Source organism: Numida meleagris, chromosome 1 (genome assembly GCF_002078875.1).
Source record: "Numida meleagris isolate 19003 breed g44 Domestic line chromosome 1, NumMel1.0, whole genome shotgun sequence".
In the NCBI taxonomy this organism is placed as follows: domain Eukaryota; kingdom Metazoa; phylum Chordata; class Aves; order Galliformes; family Numididae; genus Numida; species Numida meleagris.
The window spans coordinates 173,355,666-173,370,331 of NC_034409.1; the positions used below are offsets into that span (position 1 = coordinate 173,355,666).

The following is a 14,666-nucleotide window of genomic DNA, read 5'->3' on the forward strand; positions in this document are numbered from 1 at the left end:
CGAGGGAGCTGCATGAGCAGGCTTTCAGGTGGAATTTGAGATCCGAGACAGCTGGCAGAGCAGCAGTGAAAGCTGCTTTTCTTTTGAGGAATCCATCCAGAATCCAAGCTATGAACTCCCCATTTCCTGACCATATTTCCTAAACCGCATGCTGTTGCCCTACAAGTGGAGCAGCTAATAGGTTAACAGCGGGTGGGGGACATTTACACTACACATGGGATATTATTCACATTACAAAAAGCAGATGCTTGATATACAAATGACCCCCAGTATGGTAACTATAAACATTCACATGCTACCACAGGCAGAGTAGTGAAAAAAGGTAAGAATTATCAAGATCAAACCATCTCTACCAGGGCTGAGATGAATTTGGGCTGACTAGAACTGCTAATGGGGCAGTTCACTCTGCTCTCCCTTCTTTAAAAGATGGGGACTATTTCAGACTGCACAAAACAACCAGTCTGGGCAGGACCACTCATATTCACTTTGGAAACACCTTTGCAAAGCAATGGTGTTACGTGAGGAATCAAATCCACTTCATAGTATCATAGAATTGAGTTGGAAGGGTCACCTCGTCCAACTCCTCTGTAATGAACGCTTGGTGTAGGCAAACAGAGCCCAGCCTGGCTCTGCCCAGCTGTGAAAGCTGGTGACTTGCTGGTTTCCTCAAAAGCTACACAAATGACAACTCCCCAAAGATCCCCATGGAAATGCTGTCAAAAGCAAGGAGCCATTTGGGGTTATATTCACTTGGAAGGACTGTGATTACAATCTCACAACATGAGGTTATATTCTTGCCCAAATGTGAGGTGAGCTCCTAACTGCTGTTTGCTAGCAGGTGTCCTGGCTGTTGCCAAAGGACGGATTTTGCTGGCAGCGCTGGTTTCAGACTGGACCATGACTGACACTTGAGTCTCACAACACACAGAGAGGAGCTGCTGTGCCTGGTGTCCTTCCCCACACACATAAACACGGAGGGAAAGAAGGCCCCACATCGTGGCAATGCTACTTCCTGTGATGGGCAGCATTTGCTTTATCTGCTTGCATTTCATTGGCACTTCATGAACCATAGTTAGGCATAGGTGGGTAGCACAGAAGGTGGCTCCTGTTGTCTGATAAGATATGTTTCTTCTCTAAAGAAGGGTCACCTTGATGGACAGTCAGCCAAAGAGGATGACAGCCTGTCCTTGGAGATACCCAGAGACTCCTGAGAAAACCAGGGGGAGCAACATCACCTTGCCCCAGAGACGGCAATGTCCCCATGGCTCCAGGGGATAGCAGAGCTCCAAAAGGCACCCAAACCGGCCAGACTGACCAAGACTGTGGGCACAGACCCATCTGCAAGAACAGTGAACAAGGATGAACCTATTTATGCCCTACTGTTTAAACCTTTCTTGGATAGCACTGCTCCTAGTTTGTGTTCTAATGAACCTCGTTTGGTGATGCAACACCCTTTGAATGGCTCATTTTAACAAAAGTTGTGGAAAGGACACTGTCAAACCAATGGTCTTGTTGGGCACTGTCAGCTCCTTCAGCGTGATCTGAAATCATCACCCAAAACCAAGACCAAGAACGAGCTGGTAGAGTACAATGCATGGATAACTATACAAACCCAAGGTGTCCTTTGTCTAATCTTATACTATGAAGAAGAATTTAAACGGTTTTACTATCTGGTAGCCAGCAACACATCTTCAGTTACTTTTAAGAAGTTATTTTTAAGAATTAAGGTTATTTATTTATTTATTTATTTGGACAGCAAGAAACAGCTCTCGCCCCGCAGGACATACGCAAAGGTAGAATGTTGAATTTTAGACCATGTGTCTCCCAAGGAAGGTATAGCCATTGTGAGAAGTCTAGATCCACTCCACCAAAATTCCATGCTTAAAACAGGCAATGACTTGTCAGTAGCTGGAAAAAAAGCAAATAGCTCTGCCTTTTGTAAATGGTAAAACATTTTTCTTCTGGATTTACATGGCACATTTTCATGAACTTCCTCTGGGTTTGGCTTTGGGTCTTGTTTATACAATGAAAAGTTTGAAAAATATACTGACTTCTTCAACACACCAGATTTTCTCTGTAAGGTCTGTGATTTGGTTCAAACTGATAGGGAAATTGTAAGTGTTATCCTTCAGACAAGGCTTTTCATTGTCCTCTTTGCATTCTCTGGAATTCAGAAAAAGAAGAATTTTTTTAGCAAAGTGTACCTGTGAATCCAGAAATGTAACATTCTGCAGAAAAGTCTCTGAATTGGATTAATTTCAGGGAGGTGGGGAATCTTCTTGAGTATTTCACCTGGTTCTTGTTAGCAGAATGCAAGGAATTGCAACAAATCAAAGACATTTTTGGTCATTGGCTGATCTGGAAGATTTAACAATGTCAGTACCATCACCAGCTCCTACTTGTCTATTTATTTTTTCAGCAAACTGCTTCATGAATAGAAGGAATAGTGAAATCTAGTCTCCTCTGGGTTGGTTCTGTGTACTTCGTATGTCCCCACTACAGCAATGATGATGGCATGCCCAAATCCCAGATACTCCCAGTACAAAGCTTCCAGTGCCCCTTCAGTCACTGTGTGAACCCCTACCATGGTACCCTTAGATCCTCCTCAGCCCTTTCCTAGAAAAGAAAGAAAAAAAGACTACGTAAGTAACACACAGGAGCTCTGCTGCTCTTCCAGAGCCTCTAACCAGCGTGGCAGGGTTAGTAAGAGAAACAACCCAAACACTTACAGATAGAACATCACCTGGAACAACAGAGATGGTCTCGGGGACCCAAAGGAAGGGGGAAAAACCCTTGCTGTCTCTGTCAAAATGATGGCAGTGGTACCAGGTGGGAAGCCTTGGGCTGGACTTGCCAACTGGTGAGCAGTGGGAAGCCTTTCTAACACTGTATGGACACCGCAATTTAAACAGCAGCACAGTCCGACACGAGGAGGTCTGATGATAAATGTGGCTGACATACATCTGCTACTGAAAGAAAAACTATTCTTAAGAAATATATTATTAATTTAAACATAACATGAATCCTTCAGAAGCTGACTTGAGTGGATTACTGAAGGAGGAAGTGCTTTCAGGCTACGCTCAATAGGTGTCATTAATTTAAAGCCTGTGATCATCTTCAATGTGATTATGACCCGAAATCAACACCCACTGTATTTGTAGAAGTTGTCGTTAAACTTTTTATGTGGTGGCACAATTACTTCTGAAAACCTGCCTGTTTTTTTCAGAAGGTAAATACATGTGTTTCTTTACACAGACTACCTTAGCCTTGAGGCTTGGTCTCCCAATGGTCTCATTCCATAAAATTAGGACCACCCAACATCTCCCACTAGACATAAACAAACACACACTTGCATATAAGGAACTCGTACAGAGTCACATTTTCCATTTACTACCCATCCAGAAGCAGAAAATTGCCCATTAAGAGATGGGGATGATCTGCTACTAGGTTCTCCCACTTGGTGCCCTTCCCAAGTACAAAGGGCATGGAGAGCATTTGGGTCCCCTGGAGCTGCAGGATCACCATTGGCTTTTTGAGCCAGCATAGCAAGATAACTTCCCACTTGTTCACATCCTGAATGGGGGGAGCTGGACTTGCAGGGCATAAATTGTTACTGTGCCGCCCAGGTGACCCCTCATCTGCTGGCAAGGGCTAGAGCTGTGGAGTGCACCATGGCCAGGGCTTAGCCAAGCACTCACAAAGGCAGAGACTCGTGCTTCAAGAATGCTATCCTTCCCACAGTCCAGATCAGATAAGACATTATGAGAGCCATCAATTATATGAATAAGTACTATCATTTAACACAAACACAGCATATGACAACGTCTATGAGCCTGCAAGATGAAAGTTCTCTTTATTTATGGCTTCCCTTTCTGTGAATATTTAATTGCTTGTGTAAGACGTAATTCTGAAAATACAGCAGTCTACCTAAGGTCTTTTACGTATTAATAAAAGGTCTCCTCTAGTATGGCTTACAGGGTGACTTGAAAGAATTCAGAGTCATAATATGAAACAGATATAGAAAATAGTCACAATTACAAAGACACCTGATACCTAGCAGTGACTATTATGATGACAATTCTTTGGAAAATGTATCTAGATATATCTATGCCACAGTTTTCAACTGGAATGGTCAAAGGTAGCAAACATCTCAGTAAAGAAACAAAGCAGAGTGCTGAGATGTGTCATCACTAATGGTCTGCGTGGCTCTTAGCACAGCTGGGCTGAACCAGGCTGTGCTCCTGCTTCACTACTGAAATAGGGTGTAGGGTGATAAGAGGCTATTCTATCTTTTTAGATCATCCAGTCCTAGGTTTGGAAGGTCACTTAGGAACAAAGCTTCAGCCCTATTGTCAAATAATGGGTCCAGCTAACCTAGTTTGCTGCTTTCATGGTGATCAACAGCAGAGGCTTAGGGAAAAGCTCCATACCTGCATTTTGGTGCTGCTGAATACTCTATCATTTCAGCATCATATGGGCAGGTTCAACAGAGCAGGTGCTCTGCTGTCAGCCCAAATACACCAGTTTGGAGCATGGGATGAGTCTGGTTCCTCACACAATAGTAACCCACCCCTTGGAAAACAAACCCTTGAGTAGTATCCCACACGAATAGCTGAGCTACACTAGGCATTTCCGAAGATGTCTGCCAAAATGTACAGTCAGTGTATGCAAGATGCAGAAGTAGTTGCTTTATCCAGTCAGTGCCTACTTGTATTTCAGTCCCCACATGTTATTTCTTCTCCTAGAAGAAATGCTTGGCTCCCTGTCAGCTGGAGTGAGTCCAGTATAAAGACCAACCCCTAATGACCAGGAAAAGTCTTCTGATGGAGAGAAAGTGGGTGGTCTCCCCCAACATTCTCTTTTCCTTCTCTTCTTCAGCTCTCTTGGTGTGAAGGCATATGTGTGCCACAGAGGGGTGCTGAGCGTAAGTGATGAGTCATTTGCTTTCCTCACTGTGCCCTGCTCCGTGCAGACTGCAGGCACAGAGAAGAAAAACAGACCTTTGCATTGGAAATGATATGAGAACCAACCAGCCTGAGCAGAACTGCACAAATCAGCTGCCTACACAGAGCCCATTTCTAAGAAATGCATTTCTTGCAGGTCCTGAGTTAGAATCATAGAATCACTAAGACTGGAAAAGACTTCTAAGATCATCTAATCCAACCATCAGCCCATCCCTACCACCTCCATTAACCAGGTCCCTCATTGCCACATCTCCACGGCTCTTGAACATCTCCAGGGATGGTGACTCCAACACCTCCCTGGGCAGCCTGTTCTCGTGCCTCACCACTCTTTCTCAGAAGTGTTTTTTCCTAGAATCCAACGTGAACCTCCCCTGGCACAACTTGAGGCCATCCCCTCTCATCCTATCACTGTTACCTGGGAGAAGAGGCCAGTTCCCTTGTCACTACCACCAGCAACGGAATATGAAAGTTTTGTTGTAAATCTCTGCCTGCAGGACAGGTTACTGGTAAATACAAATCCATTCATATTTGACATAATATCCCATTTTAATATATTTTCTCATTTCATTCAGTGATTTTCATTTTCCAACAAAAGCACATACTATGCAATCACCTCAACGTCGGCAAATTTCTGTTCCCAATTGGGATCCATGAGCAACTGACACCTCTTGCCACTAGAGGTCAGGCACCATCCTGACAAAACAGAGGAAACGTGGAATAAAACCTGCGGCGACGTCCTGAGATTACAGCTTCTGATAAACCAACTCAGTCCTAGGAGAAGACTTGGGATCTGAGTTTACCTGAGGTGGAGCTTGGTGTAGGAACAAGCACCGGGCTGTCTATTTTCCTGCTGAGCATTCAGTCATGGTTTTTTTCAACTGTTCTCCTGTCAGTGTATCTGTAATTCTACTAAATGAATCACTGATAATGTTGGGAAAACATCTACATGGAAACACAGACTAGCTAATCCACTTGCCTAGATAATAGCATAAGAGAATAATAACAATGTCAAAAATGCTGGAGGATAAGCTATTTTTGTTGAAGTTGAATTCAGCACTTGATAAAGAGGAGAATCCTGTAAGTGCTGAAAATGGTTCTTCAGTTACAAGTTACCCTGTACATTCAGAATTGTGTGAAGGAAATAGGAGTAATGTAATGAATGGGTATCATCTGCCTGATACAAAAAAAATAGGGTCAAAAGAAAACTCTTTCAGTGAAAATAAAAACCCAGCATGTTCCTCTGTTCAGCCTCTTTGACCCATGGATTTTGGAAGTTATCAGCCTGAGCCAGCTCTGCTGATTTGTGCAGGGCTCCCTGTTTGTGTAAGAATGGAGATCACAGCCCAGCATGGCAGGCTGCAGGGAGAGGAAAAGCATGCCGTTACGGGTCAGTGATTGGCTTTTTTGGAAACCAATACTGTTAGAAAGCTACACGTTTTATTTCACTGCCATGCAATCATCAAAGCCTTGGATTAGAACAACAGCATGTGTAGTGACTTCACAAAATACAAACATGACCTGTGATGGTGTTGGTTGGAAGTGCAGCAGTGCCTGCAGGGAGACTGGGATGAGGGCAGTGAGCCTTTTCTGGCTCCATGCATGTTTATGGCTTCATTGCCCTTCCCCACACGTGGGTCAGTGCCCAGCCAGCATTTCCCTCTGCTGTCCCACAGCTCAGGAGGATCCATGCAAAAGGCAGAGACCTTCTCTACTCTCAGCATCATATTGCATCTAAGAGGAGAACTTCCCTATGATCCTGGAACCAGGAGAGAGGAAAGGAAGAGGTTAAAAAAAAAATTGTGACATCCATTGGTGTCCCTCTCTTCTGTCCCTACTGGAATAAGGAAAAAGTAATGACAGAAAAAATCTGACAGGAGCCAAGAATCAGGTGACAGAGTGATGATGTTGCCTCCACAGGTAACAGCATGACAGGACTCCATACTCAGGCACACCACCAGCCCTCAAGCTGATGCCAGCTCTTAGGATCAACCATTTGAAACGGTCTGCAAGAGAATGACCCCATGATTTTGGGGGGCAACAGTTATCTCACAGGTCAGTAGGAGAAATCTGTAACCCCAAACTTGGCTTTTTCAGAAAGCCCATTTTGACAGCTCCACCAAATCAACACATCCTTCACTGGGAACAAGGGAGGTACTTTCTCATTCTATACATCAGAAAAAATGAAGTTTAACAAAGGTGAAACACACAAACAAAGGCAAAACAAACAGAACAGCCAATCTCTTCTCATAATAGTAGTCTCCAAAACTAAGTTTTTAGTAGGGATTACAGATTCACAGATATTTGGTACTGATATAACCAAATGTCATCTGGCCAGAAGTATTGATCTTCAATGGCTTACAAGTATCTCTACACTTGGCTACCCTTTGTGGTCTTTTGTGGAGTCATTAGTACATTCATGTCCAACCAGAATTAAAATCAGAGTGAGTCAGAGTCCTGAGAGGAAATATCCTGAGACCCTGTGACCAGTAGGGAATTGAAGTCCACACATGAAAGATGGAAAAAAAAGCCAAACCTGTATTTAGTATTCATGTTTGCCACTGACACTTTTGTGGCCACAATTAACTCAGCTACTAAGGGGTTAATTTGCCCTAAAAGGAGAGCAAAAATTGAACCAGTCACACTACAATCTCTTTACAATGAGCACAGAAGAGGCTTTTGCAAAGCCCCCTTCTAGGAAGACCTGAACCACTTTCAAGAGGTGCCTATTTGTCTCTGCTGATTAAAAAAGAAGCCTATGGTGAATACTTCAAACTGAGAAATTCTAACTTGAAGATATCTAATTAGGGCAGATGAATCCCAAACCTAATTTGCTTGGGCCTTTAATTTCTCATTTGCAAAAAAATACAACGGCCCATAATATTAAAAGAAATGATAACAACGCTATTAATGCTGCAATGACAAAACTTCTCTCTCTATTCAACTGTAAAATAACTTAAGATCCAGATACTCTTGAAGTATTATGTTACTTGATTTCATTATTTTGCTAAGCAACAAAGAAGCTAAAATGCAGTGAAGTACCAGTAAAAAAGGACAAATATGTGATGCTGATATGGCCATTTGAAGCTGATTTGACTAAGGGTAAAGTACCATTTACCATCAGAAGGCTCCTGCAACGGGGAAACATGCTTTGCTCTTAAGCATGTGCTTATATATGAATGCCCAAATAAGCTATTTATTTAACTAGGAGTTCTCAGGTGCTTCCATTAAGTGTTATCATAAGTGCTCTACTGGATTGTAACCTGAACATCACTTCATCAGTTACTCTGACCAAATAAAGTCTGCACACTGAGCGCAAGAAAGCTTCTGCAGCAAGGAATTAGTGAGCCCTCCAAATCCTCTACATTATCAAAGGCAACTTGCAGCTGTTGAGCTTTACCTTAATGAGTCAGTCTTCTCTAAAATATAGGATATTCCATGGATTAATGCTTTTAAAGCATGAAGCTGTTGGGCGAAATCACAGCACACGGTTTCATTCAGCAAGTCTAATTTTGTAACCATAAAATATTAAGTAACCAAACTGAAGCTTATAACTAAAGACTGTGGAATTAGGCTTGGTATAAGGAACACACTGCTTGTGACTGACCAGTTTGGTATCTTAACTGGGAGAGATATATTTTAGCACCAACATTTTTTGGAAAAAAAGGTAGAATGAAATGACCAGTCACTTATTTCCCTATTTCAGTAAAGAACAATTTACTTTCCACCCACGAGGAAGACACATTGCATGATTAGATGAAAGAGATTAAACTAAATTAATTGGATGTTATGGGATTAAAAAAAATACCAGAAAAGCATGTGTTCACTATAATCTGATCAAGGGGATTTTTCGGAGTGCAAATGAGCAATTTCCCTTCATATACCAGTCCCACTATAATTAACATACAGATTCTGCTCCCAAACTGAGAAACACATAAATAGTAATACAAAGCAAAGCTTCTGGTTTACCAGAAGAAAGATCCTATCAATAAAACAAAAATACAGCTGCTACCACTGGAAAAACGTTACCTTTGCAAAACATGCTACTTTATGAGCAATGAAGGCAGTGACTCTTTTCCTTTTGGATCCCTGATTCCACAGAAGTATGGACGAAAGCTGAAAGAGTTCTCACTGTTGGGATATGGATAGCATATAGGGAAGAAACTTTCAGGCCACTGCATGCCGAATTCAAGAACTGCACATCTTCTGAAGGACAGGAATCTAAACAAACCTTAAAAAAACGTGCAGTGAAAGGCACTCATTTCTCTGTGGAAAAAAATGGTTTATTAAGAAAAAAAAGGGTCATTCTTTAAATAAATAAATGCCTCCAAAAAGGTGGCAATTTTTGAAAAATGATAATATGAATGATGGCATTCTCACTGAGCATGTACTCAATTTAAAAAAAAAAAGGGTAGCGACCTTCCTGTTTCAGGATAGAAAAAAAGGCTTTAGCTTTAGAAAGCTGCAGTTGAAGTGAACGTGAATTATTTTAAAATAAGCAACATTCAAGAACCACCAATTAAGGTAGACAACATGTAAGCCATAGCCAGTTGAAAACCACTTCATTAGGAAACTCAGGATGACTGAAAAGGTTAGCTGGAGCAAGTGCTAGACCTTTTGTACAATCAGAAATACATTGTTCTGAAAAAGCTGCTGTCAAATGCAGTTGCAGAAAGTACAGAAGAGACTGTTTCAAACGTGCAGCTTAATATTAGACCTGAAAATGCCTCTGATGAAGCCTGACGCAGACATCTTGATTCAGAATCCAGGAAGTCCAGCGATGTGAGCAATGGAAGTCCACGTCCCATCTGGCTTTAAAACCAGATGACAGAATGGCCAACAGAAGAAAAATGAACAGGAGATGCTGCTTTATAGTTCAGTTCTTTTGCATGGTGTTCGACATTCCATTTTTCTTTATTCCAACTGCTGAGCAAATCTTAGAGTTGTACTGTTTAAGGTCAAAAATTGACCCCATTCAAAGTATAAATCCCATATATTCTGTCCAGAGAACCTCAGTGCTAAGCCCCAGGACTAGTGGCAGGCGTACGCATTTCTTTCCTCAGCCCACAGACTTTTTGCTCTAAATGGAAAGCGGGCAATCCCATGGTGCCACCAAACCTCTGTGGCAATGGGAAGGATCTGCCATTTGCCTACAGTTCCAATGTTCCCCATCAACTGGATCAGGGAGAAAATTCTCACATCAAATGAATCTAATGATCATTTGGATGCTGAGGACTGAATAGACACCTAAGGCATGACAGTAGTGCCTACATTACCTTGCTTTCCTTTAGACCATATTGACAGATTATAACACCCTCATTCCATGTATAAAGATATATGCACAATATGGAGTTATCAACCTTCTGGCATGTAAGTCTTTTTCTTCAAGCTTCACATAGTGAGGCTTCATTTCTTTTGTGGCATTGAAAAAAAGCCTCAGTTGATGTTTCTTGAGCATCTCCATGCTGTTCCTGTGTGAACTAACTCTGGGAAATTACATACCTTTGTTAAGAGCTACAGAAAAGCTATTAGAGCAAGTAGAGAACAGGAACAGGTTGCAGTTTTTGTGAACTGTCTGAACAGTGGTAAGTCTCACAAATTCTTCTCAGAAAAGGTGCATGGTTTCCTTGCGTGAGTGTTGCTGTGCATCTAAACGTGCATGTCTGACACAAAAAATAGTCAAAACGTGGTGTTTTTTAAATGAAAACATACTGAAAATTAAAAATCAGGACAGATCCAGGCTCATTCTTGCATAAATGTAAACTGATAAGGAAAGTAGTTCAGCAAAACCAAAGAATGGCCAATGTTTTCCCAGAATTTTTCCAGAAGTTTATTTTTGCAAAGGTAGATCACCAGCAGAAATATGATTGAACCAGCTTCTCTCACCTGAGCAGTACTCACACATTTGAAATATTTCTGCAGAGAAGCTGTGGGTGGCCCATCCCTGGAGGTGTTCAAGGCCAGGTTGGATGGGGCCCTGAGCAGCCTGAGCTGGTGGGTGGTGACAAGCCCGTGGCAGGGAGGTTGGACCTAGATGATCTTCAGGGTCCCCTCCAACCTAAGGCACACTGTGGTTCTATGAAATCAGTCTCGGAGCTTCCTTTAACCTCATTAATTTCTGTGTATACATAGTCTCCTCTCCTCATGCTCCATTTGTCCCAGCAGGTACCACCATTTTGTTTCCTCTTCACATTCATGTGTCCTTCAGGGTCTGCTACAATTCCTCGAGCCACAAGAATTACAACTCTCTCATCCTGCTTTCCAAAAGCAGCAGAGGCTACAGCAGCCCAGCCACAGAGACACTTCCCACCCTGCCTTTAAAGCACTCTCTATACTGGTCTATTTGGTGGACCTGAAGTTCTGCAGCATGAGATCTTCAGCAAAAACAGGTTCTCAGTGTTGGTTTATGATTTCTTTTTTCCATGTTATGATAACAGCCAGCATACTCTCAGTATAACTCTAGGAGACAAAAAAGTCTTGCCATAAAATAACAATGTCTTGATGCACCCTTTGTTTGTTTTTCTTTCTCTTCTCCTCCCTGCCCTGTTGCTCTCTAGGTCTTGTGCATGCACAGCACTGCACAAAGGAGAAATCTACAGATACTATGTATAGCCTCATTCAAGGCTCCTGGCAGTGCATTTTCTGCACAGTACACCTCATGTCTCCCATAGTTATGCCATTGGCCCTGCTGTGACAGACCAGCACAATGGTCAAGCTAGCACATCCAAAGTACCCGGGATGAAATCCTACACTGGGAAATTCAACTGAAGATGCTACATCAACTTAGCTAGGAATTCAGTCTGTCTCAGCTTTTGCATCCTTCCTGACCTAATTCCACACATCTTACTTGCATACGTTAGCTTACTTTGGTATCTCTGAAGTAAGACCCTTCCCTCCCCTTACAGGTGGGACATAACACTAAGCAAATGCAACTTCCCATTGAAAAGAACTGTACTTCTCAAGGATTTTACAGGCGACATTTCAGAGTCCTCTTTAATGTTGAAAGATGGCCCCCCAAGACCCAGGAACAGTGCAAATCACACATTGCACAGAGACTCTTTTGTCTTTACCATATATGTTACTCTCTCTGCTTTCCTCCATTGCCCCAAACAAATCTCACAGCTATGACTTCTGCTGCTACCTGTTTCCCACTTCTGGCATGTACAGTGTCTAATTTGTTTGTTGACTTGAATAATTTACACTTCTGCACAGCCAGGATCTGAGCACAAAGTGTTTATGTGAGGTCACAGGCAGGAAAAATGAGAGACAGCCTCTTTGATCCAACCACCTTTGTGTCAAGTGACTCATTACCATGACTCTTTCGCTCTTGTTTGCTGTCTTAAATTGTGTGCAAGGTTCAAAGCAGTGACAATCCTTCCAGAGTAGGGAGTAAGGAGCTCAGAAGCATCGAAACTGTGTAAATATCAGTGTAGACATCATCAATATTTAGCAACCAAGAAAGTCAGAACAAGCAGATTTCAAAAAAGCTAGTGTTACTACAACAAAGCAACAAAGGAAGCAAATTTTTCCTGGTGTTACCATTAGCTCTCCTGAACCTGCTCTGACACAGCACTGCAGAACAGTAGACGGCAACATAAAGCTATCACACACTTGCTTTTCAAGGAGGAGGAAAAGTTAAGAGCAAAGGCAAGGCAAGAGCCAGATACCCCAGTCCTCAAGTTACCACCCTACAGCATGACCTTGTGCTGACTTGGCCCTGTCCCCCCTGGGTATGTGTAGGAATACAATGTATTTCTGCAAAAAAAGGTACCATAGTTGCTTAGATAACCCCACATGTGAAAACTCTCTTTCCCTTGCCTGCTCCCTGGTGTTGAACACAAGGTTGCAGGCCCAAATGCACCCACCTGTTCCCATGATCTGGTCTGACTGGCTGAGTCGGAGGGTGCCGGGCTGCGAGGAGGAGGACAGGGTCCCTGCTGCCATCCTGGCAGCACAGTGCTTGCAGCTTGACAAGCACAAGCCTATGGTTCCTGTAGGGCCGGGCTGTTCTCACTGGCTGCTGATAGGGAACGGGGAGGAGGATGCAACAGGGCCTACACCTACTTACCTGCTCCAGCCAGACTTTCAGCGTTTCCCTGCCTGTGTTTTCCTTCCTGTCCTCCTGGGGATGCCCCAGGCATCCATCTCTGCCATCCCACTGCTGCTGCACATGATACTAGTGGAGCATACTCCTTAGCTTTGGGAAATACACCTGCACATTCCCCTTGGCCCAGCTGAAGGACCCAGCTGTGACGCCTTACTCACAGTGAGAGCTGTCACTTAAGTCAATTAATGGAGAAAAAATGTGGTGAGTAGTGTCAGGAGAGGGCCGGAAACAAATTCATAGTTTTCTTGGGGCTCTGTTGAAGTAAGATTGTTGCCCTGCACATATCAATACACTAATAGCTTGGCTTGACCTTCACAGTGGGGTAATACTTCTCCAAAAAGTGGCAAAATCTCCAGATGCTGTATTGATTTACCCCAGCACTGTGCTCCTTTGTATGTCTGCTATCCATGTTTGTAATTAGAGCATGGACGTTATTATGGAGACATATCTGTCTATGAAACAGCATTTTAGAAAGAGATAATAAAGAATATGCAGTCGAGTGAGTATGTTTATCCATGAGCAAAGGCCTTGGTATTAAAATGAAGCTCAGGTCATGATCCTTCATCAAGCCAGGCGTCTGTTCAATGTACACAGGGAAGACGTGTGGGTCTCCAAGGGAGGTGTGATCCTGCTGAGGACATACTTTTAAATGCTGAGCTGCACTCTGCTCCCAAAAGTACTGACCACAACTATTACTGTGAAAATCCCTGAGGATGCTGACATCCTATGCTACAGCACTTCTTTGGCCAGTGTATGACAAGTCATATACTCAAGCACAAAGGAAACCTATACCAGTACACAGCCTCATCTTCTCTGGCTTCAGGCATACAGAAAATAAAAACCTCTTTTACTGACTGTGACAGTGTTTGCTTAGCCAACCCTTTCCTCTCCTTTTGCAAAAGAGGTTAAGCAGTTCACAGTCTTAGACATCATCAATGCATAACTACACCATGACCTACTCTTCGGTCACTTTCCTAGGAAAACTATGTTTAAATGAGTTGATTTGAACTCCTTTGGAGAACTGCAAAAGATGCTAGAAATTTAATTCAAATTCACACTTAATGAAAAAATGAATCACTGCAGAGGCAGAAAGCAAAATTAGAGAGATGTTCATAATATATTCAGTGGAGTCATATGAATGGCATGGGTCTTGTACACATTTAAATACATTTGTTAGAATGACAGATATTGAACACTTCATCTACACATAGAAAAATGCAGATTTGATGAGGCAGAATAGTGTGGGTGTAAGGCAGCAGGAAGCATATTACAGAGTAATATAAATGATTTGCAAAATAATTTTTTTATAGCACTGCTGTTGGATGCTTTGGTATACACCATATGGTCTGTGACCTGTAAAACAGCTTTAGCCAGTGCCACTCACTGTGGCCAAATGTTTGAGTGGCTTCTGGATTTTCAGTGGTCTTGTCATAATGTAAAATAAATTGGTTGGGCAGATAGAGTAAATTCAACAATGGTGAAAATATATCATATTACCAAAGTGGAACACTGACACTGAATTTAAATTACATCCAAAATGTCTCATCAAGTAACAGGCAATTCATCATAGCAAAATTCCCTCGATTGAAAATGTTAGT

The 14,666-nt window shown here is 42.5% G+C and overlaps 1 protein-coding gene and 1 long non-coding RNA gene across 2 annotated transcripts in view; both read right to left on the reverse strand.

Moving 5' to 3' along the window:
• Positions 1-14,666, reverse strand: part of MTUS2 (microtubule associated scaffold protein 2) — a gene marked incomplete in the record, with an annotated part of 285,788 nt that overhangs the window by 90,053 nt on the left and 181,069 nt on the right.
• LOC110388851 overlaps positions 959-14,666 on the reverse strand; it is a 48,112-nt gene continuing 34,404 nt past the window's right edge. Inside the window, exon 3 of the long non-coding RNA XR_002433008.1 lies at positions 959-2,163. This is a non-coding gene — a long non-coding RNA (uncharacterized LOC110388851). The remainder of the gene's footprint in view (positions 2,164-14,666) is intronic.